Source organism: Erpetoichthys calabaricus, chromosome 8, assembly GCF_900747795.2.
Source record: "Erpetoichthys calabaricus chromosome 8, fErpCal1.3, whole genome shotgun sequence".
NCBI lineage: Eukaryota > Metazoa > Chordata > Cladistia > Polypteriformes > Polypteridae > Erpetoichthys > Erpetoichthys calabaricus.
In genome coordinates this window covers 172,704,330-172,726,091 of record NC_041401.2, presented here as the reverse complement: position 1 = coordinate 172,726,091, position 21,762 = coordinate 172,704,330, and the positions used below count along the sequence as shown (strand labels likewise).

Genomic DNA, 21,762 nt, shown 5'->3' with positions numbered 1-21,762 from the left:
AATATCAAACAATGCTTCTGACACGGGACCTTCTCCTTTTTTGTGTCCGCTTAAAGTCAGGAACTACTCTTCGTAGTTAGGTATGTCACACTGGCCAAAAACTAGGTGGAGTGGTGGCTCTGAGGCTAAGGATCTGCGCTGGTATCCCGAAGGTTGCCAGTTCGAATCCCCGTCGGTGCCAAAAGAGATCCTACTCTGCTGGGCCCTTGAGCAAGGCCCTTAACCTGTAATTGCTCCAGGGGGCGCTGTACAATGGCTGACCCTGCGCTCTGACCCCAAGGGGTATGCGAAAAAAAAACTAACAAACACTGTTGTAAGTCGCTCTGGATAAGAGCGTCTGCTAAATGATGTAAATGTAAATGTAAATGTAAAAACTGTCACCTACTGTTCAGTGGGATATCAATGTGCCAATCAAAGGGGCCACAACAAGTATGAATGTGTTTCAGCGGATGACTATGCGCGCACTTTGCACTGTGGTCTGTGTGCCCACTTCACAAGGCCTCAGGCGCCCTGATGCACCCGAGGTGAGGACCCAGCCTGTCACCTTGTGGTTCAGACATTAGCACTTTGCCATTAGACTCTCCACTGGCTGCCTACTGCCAAAGGTGAATGTCTATCTGGATGCCAGCCAAACTGGCACAATCTGACAATTCAGCAATTCCTCATCTTGACCTCAGTGGTTTTCTTCTGGGTTGTCTCTTTATAGATTTAGATAAGCCTCACCTTGTGGTCCCCATTGCTGGCATGGATTTATATACAAGGCATGGGCATGAGGGCACACGTTTTATATATCATTGGCGGAGACTGTGAAGGAGACACATGAATCAGACTTAGCAGAAGTGGCACTCCTGGTTCTTGGTCAATAAAGCTGGCCTATGATTGCTCCAGTGCCACCAATGCCACCAATGCCACATGCGCAGGTCCAGATACTTTTCTTTTCCTTTTTCTTTTTTTTTTTCATTTTGTAACACACCATTATATTGACAGAGCATCCAAACTGTACATAGAAAAACATGCCCGGTCACACCCTATTTTTTTTTTTTTAAGGTTAACTCTCCACCCTGCACAAATATTTAAAAAAAGCAATCTGCGCCCAGCCTACAGGAGAGGAAAAGTCAGTGGCGCTGCCATTCTCCCCGAGTTTAAAAGCACAATAGATAGCGTTAAGTAAACACAGCACTGGGACAGACTCATAAAGTGTTTCACTGCTGCGTTTATTAGGAAATTTCATTAGCTGCTGGCACTCTCTTCCCACCAGGACCCCCATGTAAACGTGCCGTCCCATTATATTACCCCTGGGCGCGGGCATTCAAATGAATTCACGTGCCGTTCCAGCAGTGACATCCGTAACATATTAATTACGCCCCGCATCATCTTCCTAGTGCGCGAAAAAAAAAAAAAAAAGCACGAGGGGAGCAGCCTGGCAAACCAAAAGGGACCGCTGGCTGGGGGGGGGAAGGGGGGTGAAGCACGTCTCGTCATATCAGGCACTTTTATAAGCAAACACAATAATGGATGGCAGTGTCGAGTTTAAGCACTGGGCTGGGGTGGTGCAGCAAAGCTGGGGCACGGTGGCACAGCAGTTAGTCTTGTTAGCTCTAAATAAGAGGATTAACTTCTCACGTGGACCCCATTGGTGTGAAGTCTGCTTGTTCTCTCTGTCATAATTTGGGTGGTTACTCCACTTCACTTGCACACCCAAAAGACATGAAAGGCACCCGGCAGGAGTGTGAATTAGTGAGGCAGTGGCACTCCGCTTACAGCCAGCAAGGCCCTGGCTTCCCATGCAATGGAAAAGGGGCTCAAAAATTCAAAGATGAAGTCATTCTAATTTATGTAAAACAGTAATGGATTGACTGTAGCACTATATAAATTAAAAATTTGGCTAAATATAATTGCTTTATTGAAAGGCACTATATCAAATAAGGACTGGTACAATAAAATAGGCATAGCTGCAGCACTGAAAGGCACTATATAAAGTAAAGCCTGACTGAATGACATAACTGCACTAGTGAAAGGCAATAACTAAAATAAAAGTTTATACACAAGCATATCTGTAAACTTGCAGCATTAAAAGGCACTATATACAATAACAATTGAATGTCTATTGTAAAAGTTTATAGACACGAATACCTGTAAACTTACAGCATTAAAAGGCACTATATGAAATAATAATGATCTATTATAAACGTTTATAGACAAGTATACCTGTAAACTTACAGCATTAAAAGGCACTATATGAAATAATAATTATCTATTATAAACGTTTATTGACAAGTATACCTGTAAACTTACAGCATTAAAAGGCACTATATGAAATGATAATTATCTATTATAAACGTTTATTGACAAGTATACCTGTAAACTTACAGCATTAAAAGGCACTATATGAAATGATAATTATCTATTATAAACGTTTATAGATAAGTATACCTGAAACTTGCAGCATTAAAAGGCACTACAGTATATTAATTAATAATTGATTATCTACTGTAAAAGTTGATAGACAAGTACACTTCTGAATTTGCAGCCTTAAAAGGCACTATATAAATAATAATTGATTATCTATTATAAAAGTTTATAGACAAGTACACTTGTAAATTTGCATCTTTAAAAGGCACTATATAAATTAATTGACTATCTATTACAAACGTTTATAGAGAAGTATGCCTGTATACTTGCAGCTTTAAAAGGCACTATATAAAATGATAATTATTTTTTATAAAAGTTTATAGATGAGTATACCTTACAGTAAACGTGCAGTATTAGAAGGTATAAATAATAATTATCTGTTATAACGTTTATAGACAAAGTATACCTGTAAACTTGCAGTATTAAGGGGCACATATAAAATAAATGACTGTCTATTCTAAACGTTTATAGACAAGTATACCTGAAATTTGCAGCATTATAGGCATCTATATAAAATAATAATTGATTATCTCTTGTAAAAGTTTATAGACAATGTATACCTGTAAACTAGCAGCATTAAGGGGTGCATATAAATTAATTGACTGTCTGTTATAAAAGTTTATAGAGAAGTACACCTGTAAACTAGCAGCTTTAAAAGGCACTATATAAAATGATAATTATTATTATAAAAGTTTATAGATGAGTATACCTTTGCAGTAAATGTGCAGTATTAGAAGGCATAATATAAAATAATAATCAACTATTATAAAAGTTAATAGACAAGTATACAGTACCTGTAATCTCTATAGTTGTAGCACAGACAGGCACTATATAAAGTAATAATTGAATGTCTATTATAATTCTACTGTGTAAAATGAAGACTAGTTGACTAGTATAATCGCTCAAAGAAAAAGAACCATAAAAAGAAAGACTTATGAAATATCGCTATTTAAGGAAGCATTATTAAAAAGCATGTATGTAAAATAAACACTGATAGACTAAGATATGTTCAGCTGCAGTCCTGAAATTCACTACAGAAATCTAATATTGACTAATATAACTAATTTATTGAAAGGCACTACATACAATAAAGATTGATGTAATAACATACAGAGATGCAGTACTTAAAGGCACTATATAAAGTAAAGATGGGAGGAATAATATGAATAATAAAGTACTCCAGTGGCAGGCAACATTAACAATAAAGGTTTATTTAATAGTATCCCTATAGTTGCAATATTTAAAGGCACTATATAAAATAAGAATTTATTATTATAACTAATTTATATAAAACAAAGGCCTATTGACTGATATAATTGCTTAATAGTAAAGCACTATATAAAGTAAAGACTTATGAAATATAATTATTTAAAGTCATATTATGGAAAAGCATTTATGTAAAATACAAATTGATGTACTAACTGGCTGTATGCTGGCAGATGCAGTACTGAAAGGCGCTATACAGTACAAAATAAAGACTGTTGGATGAATGCTAATAATATGCTTCAGTACTGAAAACTGGTGTAAATAATAAAAATTGGTTCACCATTAGAATTATTCTGCACAATGGCACCAGACACTATCTATAATCCCATCATTGAAAGGCACTATAGTGTATAAGACAGCAATTGATGGGCTGATATTATCTATGGGATGGCATTTATCAAATAAACACTAATAACTAATAGAACTGCTCCAGAGTAAGGCTGACTCAGATAAGAGTTTTACACTGCATATAGCACCCAGACTGACATAACTGTAGCTCTTACTTGGCAGGGCGGTGGCTCGACTTTGTCACTTCTTTTGCCCTTCTTACTCAGACACGTCCCTGGCCACAGTGGTGACAAAGCCACAACTGGGATGGGATGTCTACTGTGGGGGGGCTGATAGAAGGGGCCATGAGAATACAGGAGGGATGGCAGAGCATTGTGGCTGATCCAGAGAGGCTTGGCAGTGAGTCACAGTAGGTAATGTCAGCACGAGCCCAGGTTGGCAAATTGGGCATACAACATGTGACATAGTTTAGTGCAAACAGTAGTGATAGCAGATTCCAGAGCAGGCCAAAAGGAGGTTGAATTAATTATGTGGCATATTTCAGGTAGGACCACAGGATGCCAGTCTTAAGATGAGTAAAAAAAGAGGCACCCGCCTCAGCTTAGACAGAATAATATCCAGGGGGCTGGGCACATGCTGTCAGGAAAAATAAAATAGCAGCCTTTGACAGGACACACATGTGGGCATCACTGGGCAGCGGTAAGGGAGAAAAGCCACAAGAAGGGCTTCTCATCTCACTTCTGTGCCCCTGATGAAAGACGCCTGCTTCCTGTTATTAAAACATCGGCATATGTGATTTCTAATGAATTTTAATGAATTAGGGAATAGACGATTTTAACTTCAAACATTTCCCAGCATCAACAATAGCATATTTAATGAATTATTCATCGTCCACATCCAGCCCTCTTACACAACTTGCTGTTACTTTACAAAACGCCGATGATGAATACAAAGGCGGCGGTGTGAAGATGGCGATCAGCGCCACTTCTGGGCTTTCACATTCATAATGCATAGGACTGTGAGATGTCACCATTCTCATAAAGGAAAAGAACAAAAAACCCCTGGCATGGGCAGAACACACACTCCATCCACTAGAGCCAGTTGGCACAGGCTTTTAAAACTTCACTCACTGGGGAAATTGGCAAGGGCACCATGACCTACAGCCTCTGGGGCACAGGATATGCGAAGCGCTGTTCTCTCCAGGGCCCACTGGCACAACAGAGCTTAGGAGACGTGCCACTGCCCTCCACATTCAACGGCAATGCAAGTCTTCTGTGGTCAGGGTGCTGCCACCTACATCTTCATAGACAGGGCATGTTCTGTGACTGCCATTTATTCTATAAGTCCCTCCCAATGGAGGACATTGCTATCTCATTTAGCTTCAAGGACTCTAAATATCACCATTCAGGTGCTTCCCATCTTACTGACTGGAGCAGATCAGCCTAGGCTGCAAAAGCTGATGGAGAGAACTCACTGGGCAGATGGCACACATGCACCTATATCACTGGAGTATGAAGGTACAAACTCCTAAACTATGACATCCTGGATGTCAGCATAAGACTGACTTGGCCTAAAGGTGGTACAACTGACAACAGCAAAGCACACTGGGCACAAGTTCTGAATGATTGGTGGAAGTGGCATGGTGCCCACAAGTCTTATCCTCTAAGCTCCATACATGTTATGTACTGGAGCATGGCACAATGGGCTTTAAGTTTCCAGTCTACAGGAAGAGAGCAGCCTGGGCACCACACACCTCAGTTATAAGCACAGGATGGCTTTGGCTACACTACTTATTTACTGGTGGACAGTGGCATGGCCTCCCTAGGTTTCAACTGAAGGGAGGCAGCTTAGACACCATAGTGGCCATCTGCTGAAGCAGATCACCTTGAGCTAGAAGAAAGCAGCCTGAACACCACACGTCCAGTCCACTGATGGAGAATAACATGGACTCCTCAACCCCACTTGCTGGTGAAGAAGAGTAACATGGACTTTGTAGGTCTCGGCTGCTGTCTCACTTCTCTCACTTAGTAGTACACACTCTTGATCATTGGCCTAAAGATCCTAATAGCGTAATCACAAACTGAGAATGACCGGTGTGAAGTATAATCAACAGGAGAAAAGAATCCTGGGATCCATACTTCTAATATAATGGAGGACATAAAGTATGTCATGCACTAGAGCAGAGTGGTGTAAGCTCCACACGTGTAAAATGATGTGGGTTCAAGATGACTGACCTACTGTTAGAGAGTGACAGGAGCTCCACAAGTCTTCTTCATTGGTGCAGAGCAGTTCAAGCTCCCGACATATCGTCTCTTGAAGCAGATCAACCTAGGATAAACGTGTCTCATCTACTGGAGACTCCACTTGTGTCATCCATTGGGGCAGAGTTACATGGAGCCTTCATCATCACATGATGTTATACCCTGAGAGGGGAGGACTCCACAGGTATCACCTGCTGGAACAGGCAGCACTCTCTCACTTCTCTCACTGAGGCTCACTGGCACACACTCTTGAACTGTGGCCTAAAGATCCTAATAGCATAATCACATACTGAGAATGACTGACATGAAGTATAACCAATAGGAGCAGAGAATTATAGCACCTAAACTGCCTGAAGAACAGGCCTTAGCTGCCTCGAAAGCTTGCATATTGTAATCTGTTCAGTCAGCCAATAAAAGGTGTCATTTTGTTTGACTTCTCATTGTATCCATAATGGTTAACATGGTACCACACCCTACCACTCGCACCAAAAACTTGTAATCTACTGGAAGAGAATGGCCTGGACTTCACAAATCTCATGCACTGGAGCAGAGCAGCGTGGTCTCCACAAGTGTAAAGTTTTGTGGGTTCAAGACGTCCGATCAGAAAGCAGCAGAGGCTCCACGCTCCAAGATTTTCTTCACATAGAAAAAACAAATTATACATGGAATAAGTGACCAACTAGTGTGGTGAAAAGCATGACTTTATGGGTCTTCAAAACTCGACTTGATGCTATTTTGGAGGAATTTGGTGGATAGGATGGGTGAGCTTTTTGGGCTGAATGGACTTTTCATTCAAACACTTTCTAATGTTTTAACGTCTGATAGAGACAGTCATGGACTCCTAAAGCCTTGTCTCATAGGGCAGATGGCATGCATGTCTCTCTCTCTCTCTCTCTTATAGCCATGACGTGCATTTTTGTGCTGGACCTGAGTTCCACAAAGCCAACACATTTCATCTACTAACTCACGCCAACATGACTTTTGCAAGCATACCTGAAGGGGCAGAGCGGCATGGGCTCCACACGCATCATCTACCTGCCTGAAACTGAGTAGCTCTATCTACTTGAGAAGACCTGCAAGGCCTGAAGAACTGAATTGAAGGAACACACTGGCATGGACTCCTAGGCCTCACCTTATGTTACCTTGCCTTTTATATTTGCACCTTATCTCACTTTGTGCACCAGATAAGATATTAGGAGTGACAGCTGCACAAGAAGCCGCCATTGCTAGGAGACAACACTGTGTGCCGTGTTCTTGAAGGCTGAGGAGAAGGGCTGAGGTTAGAATTGAGCAACATGAGCCAAGAAGGTGTGCAGTGTCATGTGATACCTGGAAAAACCACTCACTTTGGCACAAGTCCACAAAACAATACTCTCTGCTCCTAAGCAGCATTTCAGAAAGCTGATGACAAGCCTATAAGGGACAGATCACCTTATGGAACCATCGTACCTCATGGTAAAGTATCCTGCCAAGCAAACTTTCCAGGTCAGATCAGGTCAGGTTGGGGAGCATGCACTGGTACAGTGTGTTGCCGTACCCACCACATGACAAAACAGCTCAGGTTTCCTGGTTGGCAAACCCCCAGGCAGACATGCGGTCCAGTCCCACCCTCCAGAAATCACCATCTATCTGCTGCAGCCAGGTATTACATGGGCATCCCCTTGGCCTGGTCTAGCCACTCGGGTCCTCAACAATGGCAATTCTGCGAACATGTTCACCCTCGGGGAATCATGACACATGGCCGTAGTGCCATAACTGATGCTCCCTCCCAATGCAGATAATGTGCCTCATTCGGGACTTCCACTAACCACCAAATGGAAAATTGGTTATTTAATTTATAAGAGATAATAGAAAGATGGAGGGTGCCCTCAATAAGGACACTAGGTGGACAAAGTGGAAGAACAATCACCTGACCCATTAGCGTCACTGTGTCATATCTCATGCCAGTCACTCACACAGTCAGGGGTGCTATCATTTCATCCTCGCCCACCAATGGTTTTCAAGCTTTTTCCACTCATAGGCTCCTAGGGACATTACTGTCATGTTTGCAGAATCCAGTGAAATTCTTACTTGCATGACCTAATCAACATGTGACACATCACCATTACCCATCGTCATATTTAGTGAGGATAACTACCTTACCTCAAATATATGCACTGTATTCATTAGAAGAATTTTGACATAAACAGGCCATGCCACCTCTTCTTCATCTTCAACAAATGGTCTGCAGTACATTACCTTTAATCCATATGCCTCTTTCCTATTTTCTCGATCACCTCATCATCACGGCCTACACGGTTTGATTATCCCCATCTGTTCTTGTGTCATCGTCTCTTCATACTTTAATAATAAAGAACATCTACCCCAGCTTTCTGCATGGCCCTCCATGCTTAGATTATACTGAACTAGACCCCTACTAATCAACATGATTTCTCAGCACACAAACAAGAATAGGTTTCACCCAATTTCCTATCCATTCTTAACCAAGCTCTGTCAACCTTGGAGTTTTATTTCACTGATGAAGCATGGCTCAAATTCACCATCACAGTCTTCATAACTAACACTACTATGTACTGTGGTAGGCAGTAAGACTTTAGGGACTTTCAAAACTAGACATTTTCTTAGGAGAATTAGGTGGATAGGACTGACAAGTTCTGTTGGGCTGAATGGCCTGTTCTCGTCCAGATTGTTCTAATGTTCTAAAGTACTGAAGAACAGGCCCTTAAGCTCAAAGCACTCTGTCTTCCGGGCCTCGACCCAAAGTGCACTATCCACAATCTATCATCACCCATCTGTCCATCATCAAACCTGTCTATTCGAGTTCAGGGCAATGCCCTAGAAGCACTGGGCTCAAGGTAGGAAGCCATCTGGACAGGAGAACAGGCCATGGCAGAGCTACACAAGCACACTCACACATAAGTCATCACCTCACCATCCTAATAAAAAGAAACAAGCTAATGAAGGAAGGGGCCCATGAAACCCACAGTATGATTTAAAAAATGGCATTCTAATTGCCCTGATGAGGACCTCCTAAAATTAACACTGAGAACCTTCATCCTCACATCATCATTGCCAACATGGCCACTGCTTCACATCAATTATCGCACCTTCAGTCCATTCATTTCATCCAGAGAAGGGCGAGTAGGCTGATTTGTGGGACTGAGTGGTATGAACTATGAGGACAGATTGAAGGAGTTGAACCTTTTTGGATCAAGGAAACAGATATAGAGGTGACACAATTGAAGTGATTAAAATTATTAAAGGAATGAGTGCGGTGGATCTGAGTTACTACATCAAGATGAGTTCAAAAAGAACACGGGGTCACAGACAGAAGGGAAAATTTCACACAAACATTATAAAGTTTCTCTTCACACAAAAAACTATAATCCCATGGAATAAACTACCAAGAAGTGGGGTAGAGAGCAGGACTTTAGGGACCTTCAAATCACAACTTAATAGTCATTTTGGAGGAATTAGGTGGATAGGACTGGAGAGCTTTGTTGGCCTAAATGGCCTATTCTAATCAAAATCTTTCTAATGTTCTTTATCAGCTGTATCAGCTGCATGCTCATATAATTTGAAACACAGTCACTTGTTTCTCACCCTGCTGATTAAGCTCTCCGAGCTACCTGTGTTGTCAATCATCATCATCGTTGTTTCAATACTCTAAAGGAGGAGGACTCATTTTGTGCTTTCTCACTTTCTTCCGTCCTGAACGTATCACTGAGAATGCATAATTGCACACTGATGAAGAACGACGTGTCATCAATATTGTTCCCCCACACGACTCAGATTACCAGTGTCACCCGAGACACAGCTCTATTAGCATAAGTGCCATCGTTGTATAAGCACACAGTATGGGCACCATTACGCTACATTAGGAAGCTGCTCAGAATGCTGACATCTAAAAGGCTTCTCTTCTTGTTGATCAAGTTCTTTATTTTATATAGAAGCTGTCATAATCAAAATATTAAGATGATGGGACAAGTTCATATGACATTGACACTAGAAAGTGCTTTGGGCAGGCAGACAACAGAATGTAAACCTATAAAGTCAGCCCTGCTTCCTCCACTGCTAGAGCCCTAATGTATTTGGCAACGATCCTTTTGAGAGACCGCAGTAAAATTTTCCTTTTGACCACATCTAAATTGAAAGCGAAATGTTGGGGATGGCTTCCCAATTTAATCCTTGGATATATAGAAATTTTCCCAGTCCGTGGCCGATTCCTGCTTTGCACCAAGACAGCTGACGCTGAACTGGATTAAGAAGGTTTGATAATTGATGGGTGGAAAAGAAACAGGGCACTACATCAGAGAAGGAAAATATGAACAACAAAGTGTCCCAGGCCGAATGATTACAACTGTCACGTTCAAAGACTTCAGGCAGAATGCTGGGATTCGAGTAGACACATAACAGGGAGTGGACAGCACAAATCTGAGTGCACAGATCAGCATCAGAAGACCTTATTTGTCTCACTCACTTCTATGGAGTTGGGAAACACGGGAAGATCTCCGTGATGAACAATAAAGATGTGAAGATCCTGAGACCCTAGTGAATGCCTACGTATATTGACAGACCAGGTCTGACACTGTCAATGTTGAGAGCATCCAAGGGTCACTGGTGTTCAGAAGGATAATTTATAGAACTGAGATGGAATGTACTATTATGCAAAGTCTAACTTATAGCTGGGAGCAGGCTATAGATCATAAACCTCAAGAACAGAAAACAGGGTAACCACAGCAAGAAGAAGGAGACATCACCATGTTCTAAAAACGAGAAACAATTTCCTGCAACTAATTTGGGTTGATTACCCCTATCACAACTCTGGCCCTTATTTAATAAATTTTTCCTCATGATGATTTATTTGTTATTTTCAAACGATCCTTCATTAGTTTTGTTTTCTTCTGGTTGCCGGTCATTGGTATGCTTTGCATTGGCATTCAGCATAGTGGTCCGGGTTGTTACATGTACCACATATTTTCTTTGGCAGTATAAGTTTCAGTGAAACAGAACTGTAATTATCTATGTTTGACATACTCTAAATAAAGCCTTGCCTTTCATTTCTTCATTTCGTTGTTTGACGTCAAGACTCCTGACTTATTGCTTTTGTCTTTGATTGACGTACTTGGGTTTTGACAGTGTTAGTCTCTCAGTCGTCTAGTTTCGATCATTTGCCTGCTTTAACAACTCCACTTCTGGTTGCATCCTTAGCAATCCCTAAATAACCCTAGCACAAGTTTAGAAGTTTTGGAAGAACCCCAACACTTAAATTACAAATAATACCCTGCCACCATGTTATATGGTCTACTAGTGATGATATCATGCATTGTGACAATGTCTGTGTAATGGACACCAGGCAAGATGGTTCGACGTCATTTACCTAGCCAGGGGCCAGTTTAGTGGAAGGATGGGGGACTACTTACATGGACTATTTACTCCCCTGACACAGCAGTTAGCAGTCCTTTTGGAATATGGTGCTGACTCGGATGCCCACAGGGCTTGCTGGGAGTTGTAGTCCAGTAGCACAGCCCTGTGGTGCCCCAACAGTGCCGCTAGGGGAAGCTGCAGGGACAAATCAGCCCCACTTCTGGGAACCTCCATCTGACCCGGTAGTCCCTCCAACCGGCAGTCTCGTAAAACCGGAAGTGCTCCCGGTTCTCCAGGCAAGTCAAAGGGACAACACTTGATTGGACGGACAGTAAAGAAAGGAAAGGAAGAAAAGTGGAGAAAGAGAAATTGTATTTGTGCAGTCTGTTCACAGAGGTTAAAATAAAACTTTATTTGCATCTGAACTTGTAGAGGTGTCCGTGTGTTGAAGGGTTTGGGGCTCAGAGGCGCCCACTTGTGGTCACACCCGATTACGTGGCTAGCAATGGATGTTAATGCTACAAGCAATACAATTGCAGGCATCTGAAAACATCATAAAACGTCCACAATCATGGAAGTGAAACAACTAAGATGGCAAAGCAGTGATATTAACACAAAAACTATAACATTAAAAAAACAAAGAGAGAAAACTGTTGGAATTTTATATTTATAGAGATATGGAGACCCAATCTTATATTCATTTTGCAGATTCTAATTGTTTTTGAATTATTGAACTTGAGTTGTTGAATTGTTAGTTTTATTGTCGTGGATGGCCCTCCGATATTAAAAAGACAACATCAGTGTGTCAGCATCCCTCGCTGCATTAAAAAACCTTTGAAAACCATTCTTAATATTAGTTAGCATTCTAATCAAGTACGTCTACCATTAGGTTCTTCTGGTTTTGTTCTGGATTTTCATGTCTCGTGGTTGTGACCCCAGCACAAATCTGACTATGCTCACTATTCCTTATGATCATCTCCTGGTCACATCCCATGATAACTCTTGGGTTTCCTTCTTTGCTTATAACAAAAACACACACAAAAAAAACTTCCTAACTTTCAATAATTCACAACTCGGCACTATCAAAGTTAGTTCCCCATTTACTGCCTCTTGCATCACTTCCACACAAAAGAGAATTAAGATACAAGATCCTACACAGCAACTTGAGACAAACGCTGCCAAACCATTAATAACATTGTAGGAGAATGGAAGGAGAATCCCTTACGTACCCAACACCATGAGGAGCAAGTATTGTTAAGAGAGTCGATAGGTGGGCAAAGACAACATGAAACAGTCAACAATGCTTAACACTGTCATAGCTTCTTCTGGGCATCTTGGTTTGGCAGGAGATAGGTCTGAAGAAGAGATGTGGCCACTCTGAAAACAAAGTATGTAGACAATATGGCCACCATAGAAAGGAAATGGAGTAGTCAGCAGGATTGACATTACATTTAAAGAAGCTACCATTAGAAGCACTAAAGCATGGTAAAAATTACCATCACACCCACTAGAAAGTTTTGGAAAGGAAGAAATGAATGTGAGAGCCTGGAGACAGTTAACTAGTGGAATATTGAAAGTTGTGCTAAAGTGGAGTAAGCCACACCAGCCATGATCCATCCCCGTCCAGACATTTGTATCGTGGTAACCTACAGTGTCCAGCCATGAACCAGCCACATCTCGATTATGGAGACCCTCAGAAGCAGGTCCTTTACAGCGTGAGCAACAGGACAGCTTCTACACTAGTCCGTGTTGGGTTAGCCTCCAAAAACTACAAGCAGAATGCTTAATGTTGGGGGTCAGGCAACTCCCCCCCACCCCCCACCCCCCGCCATATTCCCCCCAAACCCACGTCTCTCGGCCCACAACTTTCTGCATAGCACCAATAGGATACTACACTCCACCTAAATCCCACTCCAAGTATTTGGTTGTGGAGTTAGTTGCACAAACTACAGTACTGAAGGAATGGAACATAGAGGGTGAGAAGCAGCCTAGGGGTCTATAGGAAAAGTCTGCGCAAATGAGACGAGGGATTTTACGTTTTAGGAGAGATCTCCCCAAATACTTTTCACTATAAGTTTGTGAATCTGAATTTGAATCCCAGTACTGTACCCCAGAAGTGAGTGAAGAAGAATACCTTGAAGTGCACTTGAAGATCTCTGCACCAAGCAAGACTTGTTGTCATTGCCTCAGAGACACCTAATAAAATGTCAATGTCAGGGTGTCAGTTCTAATTTAAAGCTCCTGCGCAAAACGCAATTCAGTACCAATTGTCATGCTTTTAGCCTGACATGAAAACTTCAACCTATGTCCTCGTTCCCCCCCCCCACACTCCAACTCCCACCTTGGTCAGCAGTGAACAGTCAACACAAGGACCAACAGCACAGCAGTTGCTCGTCCCAAGTGCCGCCGTGTTTGTCGCATTCCAGATGAGTGCAGGTATTTCACAAATAAACAGAGTCCTATTTAAACAGCTCCATTTAAAATGCAATTTGATTTGCTGCCAAATTGCCAGTGCGTCTTTCCCACTGCAATGATAGGATGGGGTAAACATTTAATTAGCATTTGTACATAGAAGAGAGGTCTCTGTCACATTCTGGATAATGTATCCCAGAATGACCACTACTTTTAGAGCGCGGCAGCTTTGGAGGTTTAACGCTAATAGTTCCGCCGAGATTTGGTGCTGCTGCTACTGCCTGCCGAACAAATGATACCCACCTTACGTTAAAAAAAAAAAAAGAAACTGGAACGTACAAATTCATTCAGCTGGCATTCCAAAAATCCTTGCTGTCTGTAATAAAGGCCCAGGATGGCCTGCAGAATGTTTGCGTGCCCCCGCTGCACTAGGAATATGCCCATCTCGGAAGGAGTGGAAGCACAGGCGGCATTAATCTGATAATTACAAGGCTCGCCTCACACCTTCTGGCAAATCCTTATCCTCTGAAATGCTAAAATATTTATTTACTTGGCACTCAAGTCGACACATTCAATTTTTGTTTCTGTCTGGTGGGATCAAAAAAAATTGCCTTGATTCACACAAAACTATCAAAAATGTGTTTGCTTTCCAAAAATAAATTGGCTTTCAAAGGTTTGCTGATTATGGGTTGGGCAGGAAAGGTGGAGCCAGAGGTCACTTGTGTGGAGGTGCCAGTCAGGATGTCTATCTGTAGCAACACAATGCAGGGTCAAGTCCTTCATCGAATGCACACACTCCTCCAGCTGAGGGTAACATGCTGCTTGATGTAGTCTGATAAAGTTCTGTAGGTGCCATGGGGGCATTCCCAGCTTGGGGTACACAGACGAGTCCTAATTCTTCTGCCCACTGAGGGCATCAACTTAGGATCACTGTTTGGGTGGTCAATCACTGCAGACCCTTCAAGGAACATGGTGAGGAATAAAAAATCCCTTATCCTCTTTAGATGTACTGATGCATATAGAAGCTTATTCCCGACACTTACATTGTTTTTATTGTGTTATTTCGCAAAAGTATTACATTATTTCACAAAGACATTGCCTGCTGTGGTAGGTATAACCATGCACGCACATACATTGGACATCTAGTGATGTCTTAAAGATGTTCACAGCATGTAATCAAAGTGTTAAGAACTGAACAAAAGTTATAAGCATATAATCCTGAATGTGCAGAAAGGTAAATTTATTCTGCCCAGTTTGGGGTGGCAGAGAGACAGTGATATCCGCAGGACATACGGCAAGAAGCAAATATGGTGGACATCAATCACGCAGCCATCTCCAATACAGTGTGCCGCACGCAGTCCATTAACAAGAAACATCTTAATAAAGTGTCAGTTTAGTTTTAATCCAGTTATCCAGCTAGAACTGAATTATTTTGGTAATAAAACCCCAAAAGAGACACATTCCTTGTTCAAAACACTTCAATAAATCACGTAAAAATGTAATAAAAGTACCAATCATAACACAGAGTATCACAAAATTCTTACTTGTATGTGCTGATCAACATGCAACACGTCACCACTCTCTGGCATTTCAACCAGTCCCCAATTTTTGGATTAAATTATTTCTGCTTTGTGATTTAAAGTACACTAACATTGTTTCACTGTCATTTTACTACTATGCTTGAAATGCTCTTTTCCCCCGAAGTAAGAAATAAAGCATTATGCACTTTGATGATTTTCCATGAACCGACATGCAAACTCGGGCTACAAACATGTGCAGGAGGGGAACTTGTTCATAACTGGAGGCCCACCTGTATACAACAAAAAGACTGAATATTAGGGGGCATTCATCCAAGAAGGGTCCAACTCAGACAATCCCAACAAAGTCGATTACTTCATGAGCATTCTCAGCTCCCATTAGATGTTCATACTGTGTCCTCATTAACAAGTTACACAAACTGATCACGTTTGCCTTTTCTTGCAAAATCTCATCTTCTTGTATGCTTTGTCTCTTTTATTTCAGGAGATCCAGATACTGTCATGAAATTCTCACAGAGGTCACCTGTGACAAAATCCATGCAGCATCTCCCCGTGTCACCTTGCAACAATCTGAATTCATCATCTTTTATGTTTATACAACATGCTTGAAAACCGCAACCCCCGGCAAGCTTAAAGCTTACAGAACATTACAAAAGAAGAGTACCTTGAAGGAGTGTGATCTTCAGGAGTCGAAGCCCATGTTCTTCAGGGTTCTTCAGTTAAAACAACTTCACATAAGGTTGATTATTTCACATTGCTCTCTAAAGGCAATGGCAAGGGTGGGCATTGACTGGACACTGGGACGTGGAAATCCGACAGACCTGCAGAAAAGAGAAAAATGGCATACAGTGAAAGGGTCCCGTGGAAGGTGTGCAAACTCAAAGTTCTGTTTACGAACAAATGGAATCTTCCCCAGGACGCCCTACCTTCATGAAGAAAGTGGCCTCCCAGGACAGGTGTCCATGCTTTAGGATGCTGTGAGCACAGTGACAAATGCTCTTTTTGAAATACTAATATTGAAAATGGATTGGGAAATAAAGAATTCCAAAAAGGTTAACCAAGAGTAACAAGCAAAAGGCCAAAATCAGAAAGTAAAAAAAAAAATGGTTCCCAAGTTCATAATGTGGATGCAAAAGCAAAAGTCCCACTTGCCTAAAGATCTTTCCCCTGTGTAACAAGTAATTGCAAGTTGTCATTTTTGAGATCTATCCAACAACTCAGAAGGCACCCACGCCATGGCATCACACATGGTGCTGATATAAAAATACATGACTGGATAACAACTGTCATTACCACAAACAACACAGCTGTGACCATAAAATGAGATCCAAAATGACATCAGCAAGACGTCACCAACAAAAAGTCAATTATAAAATAAAAATGGATTTCAAATACTGCAAGTAATAATCATTTCTAATGGATCAGAACAAAGATCCATGACATAGGAAGGCTGTAGCTGTCATTCCCTCCAGCGGACCACATGACCTCAGCTAGAATCTCTGCACCGATATCTTCTCATATTGGAAGAAGGAATGCCATCTCCAGCTCAAACCATCCAAGACAGAGCACTTTGTTACCTCAGCTAGTCCATCTATTCAACATCCAACCTCAGCTAATTATCATCAACACTTACCAAGTTAGTACATCGCCTTGGGTTGACAATCAGTGACTAGCTGTCCTTCACTGACTACAATGTAACAGTCCCTTGTTCATGCAGGTAGACGTTACATAACAACAGCAAGATCAGGTCAACTCTGATGGATTATACTGCACAATGTCTGGCCCAGGCATTGGTCTTATTATGACAGGACCACCACAACTCTTTACTGGTAGGGTTACCAAGCCACCTTAGATAATTGATAAATGCAGGGGCATGTCTTGTGTTCAACGGGTGCATGTCACTTCACTTTTCAGGTCACTCAACTGACTCACTCCTCTTTTCAGATTACTACACTGGCCCCTTGTAGTAGCATGCATGAAATTCAGATCTTTGATGCTTGCCTATAGAATAGTCAGTGAATCAGCATCCGTGTATGGAGGCACTCATGAGGTCCAGTACTCCTGGTGATGGTGACTGGTGTCTGATGATACCCCCTCTATGTGGCATCAAATCTCAATCCAGACCTTTTTCATGTGTGTGTAGCCCCTATCAGACACTAGTGGGCACTGCAAAGGGAGGAATTGTGACTCCAGAGCGTGAGGTGAGGTGGCATGATTATTAAGTTCTCCTCCCTTTTTATTTATAGAACAAAAGACAAGCAGCTGGAAGACCACTGATGCCACTTCCTCCTTGAGCTGAGATGTCCCTGCCCTTTTTTCCTGCTCCAGTATTTAAGAAAACACAAAACCAGAAGTCGGGGTTCAGTAACAAACCTGCATACTGAAGCAGAGAAAGTTCTAGTTCAGAAGTACCTACTAATGATGAGAACTTGATCATGGATCGCCACGGTAAATGATACTCCTCTTTATTTGATTCTATTTGGTGCTTCTTTTGGACTATGAAACAAGGTTACCTTTGATGTTCCCAACCCTTCATCTCATTTTCCTTGATGTTATTACAGTCCTAGCTAGTAGAATGAGTTGCCCACCTCCACCTGAACTGCTGACTCCCTCATTCTGTTGAACAACTCTCATGTTCTGTGACTAACTCTCCAACTGATAAAGACGTTGATACGTCTCTTGAAACTAGTGATGTGTTACTCTGCTTTGTTTAGAGCCTTTAACTTATGATAATCAATTTTGTACAATTGTCCTGTAACACCTGTTTCAAAGCAGTCTCCAGGATGATGTTACTCCATTACTTGCTTTGGATAAAAATGTTTGCTAAATGGGTAACTATAAATGAAAATGTACTCAATCTTTGCTAGTTTTTGTTTCTACATAAGAGTGGGAAGGGGCAAAACTAAAAGTAAAAGGTCAGGTCAGGTTAGGTTGGAGAGCATGCACTGGTACAGTGCGTTGCTGGAAACCATCACAAGACGAAACAGCTCAGGAACCTGGTTGGCAACACCCCGGCCAGACACGCAGCCCAGTCCCAATCTCTGGAAATGATCATCTATCTGCCACAGCCAGGTGTTATGTGTACGTCCCCTTGGCCTGGTCCAGCCGCTCGGGTCCTCAACAATGAGGATCCTGCAAGTCGGATCACCCTCAGGTAATCACTTCATATGGTTGTAGCGCCGTAACTGACACTCCCTCATAATGCAGGTGATGTGCTTCATTTGGAACTCCATGAGCAACCACTCATTCGAAACTAAGTCATACCAGCAGTACCCAAGAATTCTCAGAAGAGACACAGCACCAAAGGAGTCCAGTCTTCATCACAGGTCACTGGATAGCGTCCATGTCTCGCAACCATATAGCAAGACAGGAAGCACCAGGACTCTAAAGACTTGGACCTTCGTCCTTTTGCATAGATATCGGGGGTACCACACACCCCTTTGCAGCGACCTCATGACCCCTCACGCTCTACCAATCTGTCTACTAAACTAAAATTACATTTCACCTATTTGATTGACCCTTTCACCAAAACAGTCTAAACAAGAACACTGAATACCCAAATGCTCCCATGGGAGAGAAGGACCCTTCAACAATGAAGTTGAAAAACCTACCATCTTTGAGCAAAAGAGGCAACTAAAAACACTAGCGATTCAAAGAGCAGCAGATTTCTGATGGAGATTAAAGAAACAGCCTTCTGCATTTGCTGCTGACTAAGAAATTGTGTCACACACTGTGACAACACTAGATGCCCAAAACGATGATCATTATTCTAATTATGACTTGAAGATATTATACTCAGAAGACCTTTCTGCACAGGCTGTTTTCATTTCCAGAGAGACCCTTGTGTCCTAGTTGTATCTCAAGGGCACAGATACAGAGTGCTTACTGCAGTCTTACACCATGACAAAAAAAAATGAGAGAGACAATTTGACAACCCCCCTCACCCAACCCCACACCACTGTCTACTGAATAAACACGTACACACAAGCTAAGATGATTTTGAATTCACTACCATGCAGCATTTCTCAACCTTATGTTAGCAACTTACAACAGTATGGATGGCAGGTGCCAGGATGAAAAAATATGGCCTGATGAAAGTCTGTTTTTTTCCTGACACAAACCTCAGAAGTCACTGCGGACCATCAGCGGGGGTTTTGCACTCGGATCGTCATGGTAATGTGTCTCGCTTGCTCTCAAGTTGCTTGTCTACTCCTTTGGGAGGTTGCAGACAGGCTGGCAGGAGAAGCTAACGATGTTTAGATTAGCGATTTGAAGGAAAATATCTGTGAACCACAAGCACCTCGGGGTCCACACTTTGGAGCCACAACTTCCTGACCATTAAATGGTATTGGGGGGTAGAGAGCACAACTTCCACTCGGAACACACGGAGGCACTCATCTGTCTATTTTTGGCACTTTTATAGTGCGAAAGGGAGATAAAAGGTATTCTGGTAATTTTAGACAAATATGATTACCTCAGTCAGAAGTCCAGGCCTGCTTACGTAATATCGCGCTTCTAGGGAAAAGTAAGCATGGATGTGGTCCGATAAACGTAAGACAGGGCCAATCAGATTACAAAATCTCAGAATCCTTCTTTTACTGTGAATAGTATCGATATGAGAGATAAATCTGCATTTTCAGTCAGGTTACATTTTATTTTTTGACATTTTATAAACAGGACCAGTTGACTGCAATGAAATGATCCATAAACCACACAACGTATAGAAAGCCAAAACCTCTAAGCAGCACCTTTTAAAGCCAATTCATTCACCAATTGAAATTCACACAAAGACATGCTAATTGATAAAACAAAAATGTGCAACTACAGTGGGTGTATTGCCTCATATTCCTGAAAATCTGGGTTTGATGTCCAGGACCACCACTGAACCTGTAGGTAGATGTAATTCTGTTTCTGGCAGGGATGAATGAAAACACAAGTTTGGATTTTGCAGTTTTGCAAAATTTGTTACGCAGTAAATTTTGTTATTGTGAAACGCAAAACTCACTTAAGAGTTTTGGGAGTTTGAGAGGTATTTTGGGTGGAAAACAAGGATTTCTTCTCCCTAAAGCCTCATTCACACTGTGTTCTTTTCTGCATCTGCATAATCGATCACATACCAGTAAAATCAATTCTATTTATGCCACTTTTCACATCTCCACTGAAGAGTGTAGTGTGTATTTTTTTTAAAAATGACATCCTTCATATTTTTCATACAAAAATGCCCCATTCACTTTACTGTGTTTTCTATACCAGAAAATCTCACTGTGTGGGAAGCCGCTCCATGCCCATTGCCCTGTTAGCCCACGCCTACCATTTCCTGATTCTTGATTCCTGCAGAAGAGTTGAAGACTTGCACTTTCCAAGCTCTGTGGTGCTTCAAGTTTCATTTCTGTCTCCTGTGCATCTTTAGGATTGCAAAAACATCTGACGGTTCAACAAAATGTCTACACATAACAGGAGATGAGCCTGCTGATTTTTGTTCTCTCATTTGAGATCTTTTAGTACAAATTGATAGGCAGGCACCTGTGGAAGTATTGCACTCAGATGGGAAGTAAACATCTTTCTTTCTGTGTCAATGGCATGGATATCACTAAAAGCGACCTGAATATTTTTGTAAGACGAAACACAGAATTTTGGCCGTACTGTTTTCACTCTTCAGTAGTTTCTGGCTACTTTAAATCATTCTTTCAGAGACGTGTCGGTAAGGCCAAATTGACATTACACGGGGAAATAAGACTATTGATTTACTGTATGCAAACGTTAAAGATGCATACAGCGCCACCCCGCTGCCTGCGCTTGGGAAAGCAGATCATAACCTGGTTCTGCTTCAGCCTCACTACAAACCAAGAGTGAGAGTCCTACCTACAACCACACGCTCATTCAGGAAGTGGTCCCCTGAGGCAGAGCAGGTTCTGAGAGACTGCTTTGGAAATACAGACTGGGATATCCTGCAGGGATCACATAGTGAGAACATTGAGGAGGTTGTTGACTGCACTACTGACTACATCAACTTCTGTATGGACATTGTAGTTCCAGTAAGAACAGTACACTGCTATGCTAACAACAAGCCATGGATTGCAAGTGACATCAAGGGCCTTTTGAACCAGAAGAAAAGTGCTTTTAAATGTGATCAGCATGAGCTTAAGCGCATTCAGAAGGAACTCAGAGTCCAGCTCAGAGTCCAGCGAAGGAGCAGTACAGGAGAAAGCTGGAGCAGA

The 21,762-nt window shown here is 41.9% G+C and overlaps 1 protein-coding gene across 5 annotated transcripts in view; it reads right to left on the bottom strand.

Annotated features, from left to right (window-relative positions):
• Positions 1 to 21,762, bottom strand: part of casz1 (castor zinc finger 1) — a 601,697-nt gene that overhangs the window by 546,196 nt on the left and 33,739 nt on the right. For all 5 annotated transcript variants that reach the window (XM_051931297.1, XM_051931302.1, XM_051931301.1 and 2 more), the window contains exon 2: positions 16,209 to 16,365. The gene's annotated coding sequence lies outside the window, so the exon portion shown is untranslated. The remainder of the gene's footprint in view (positions 1 to 16,208; positions 16,366 to 21,762) is intronic.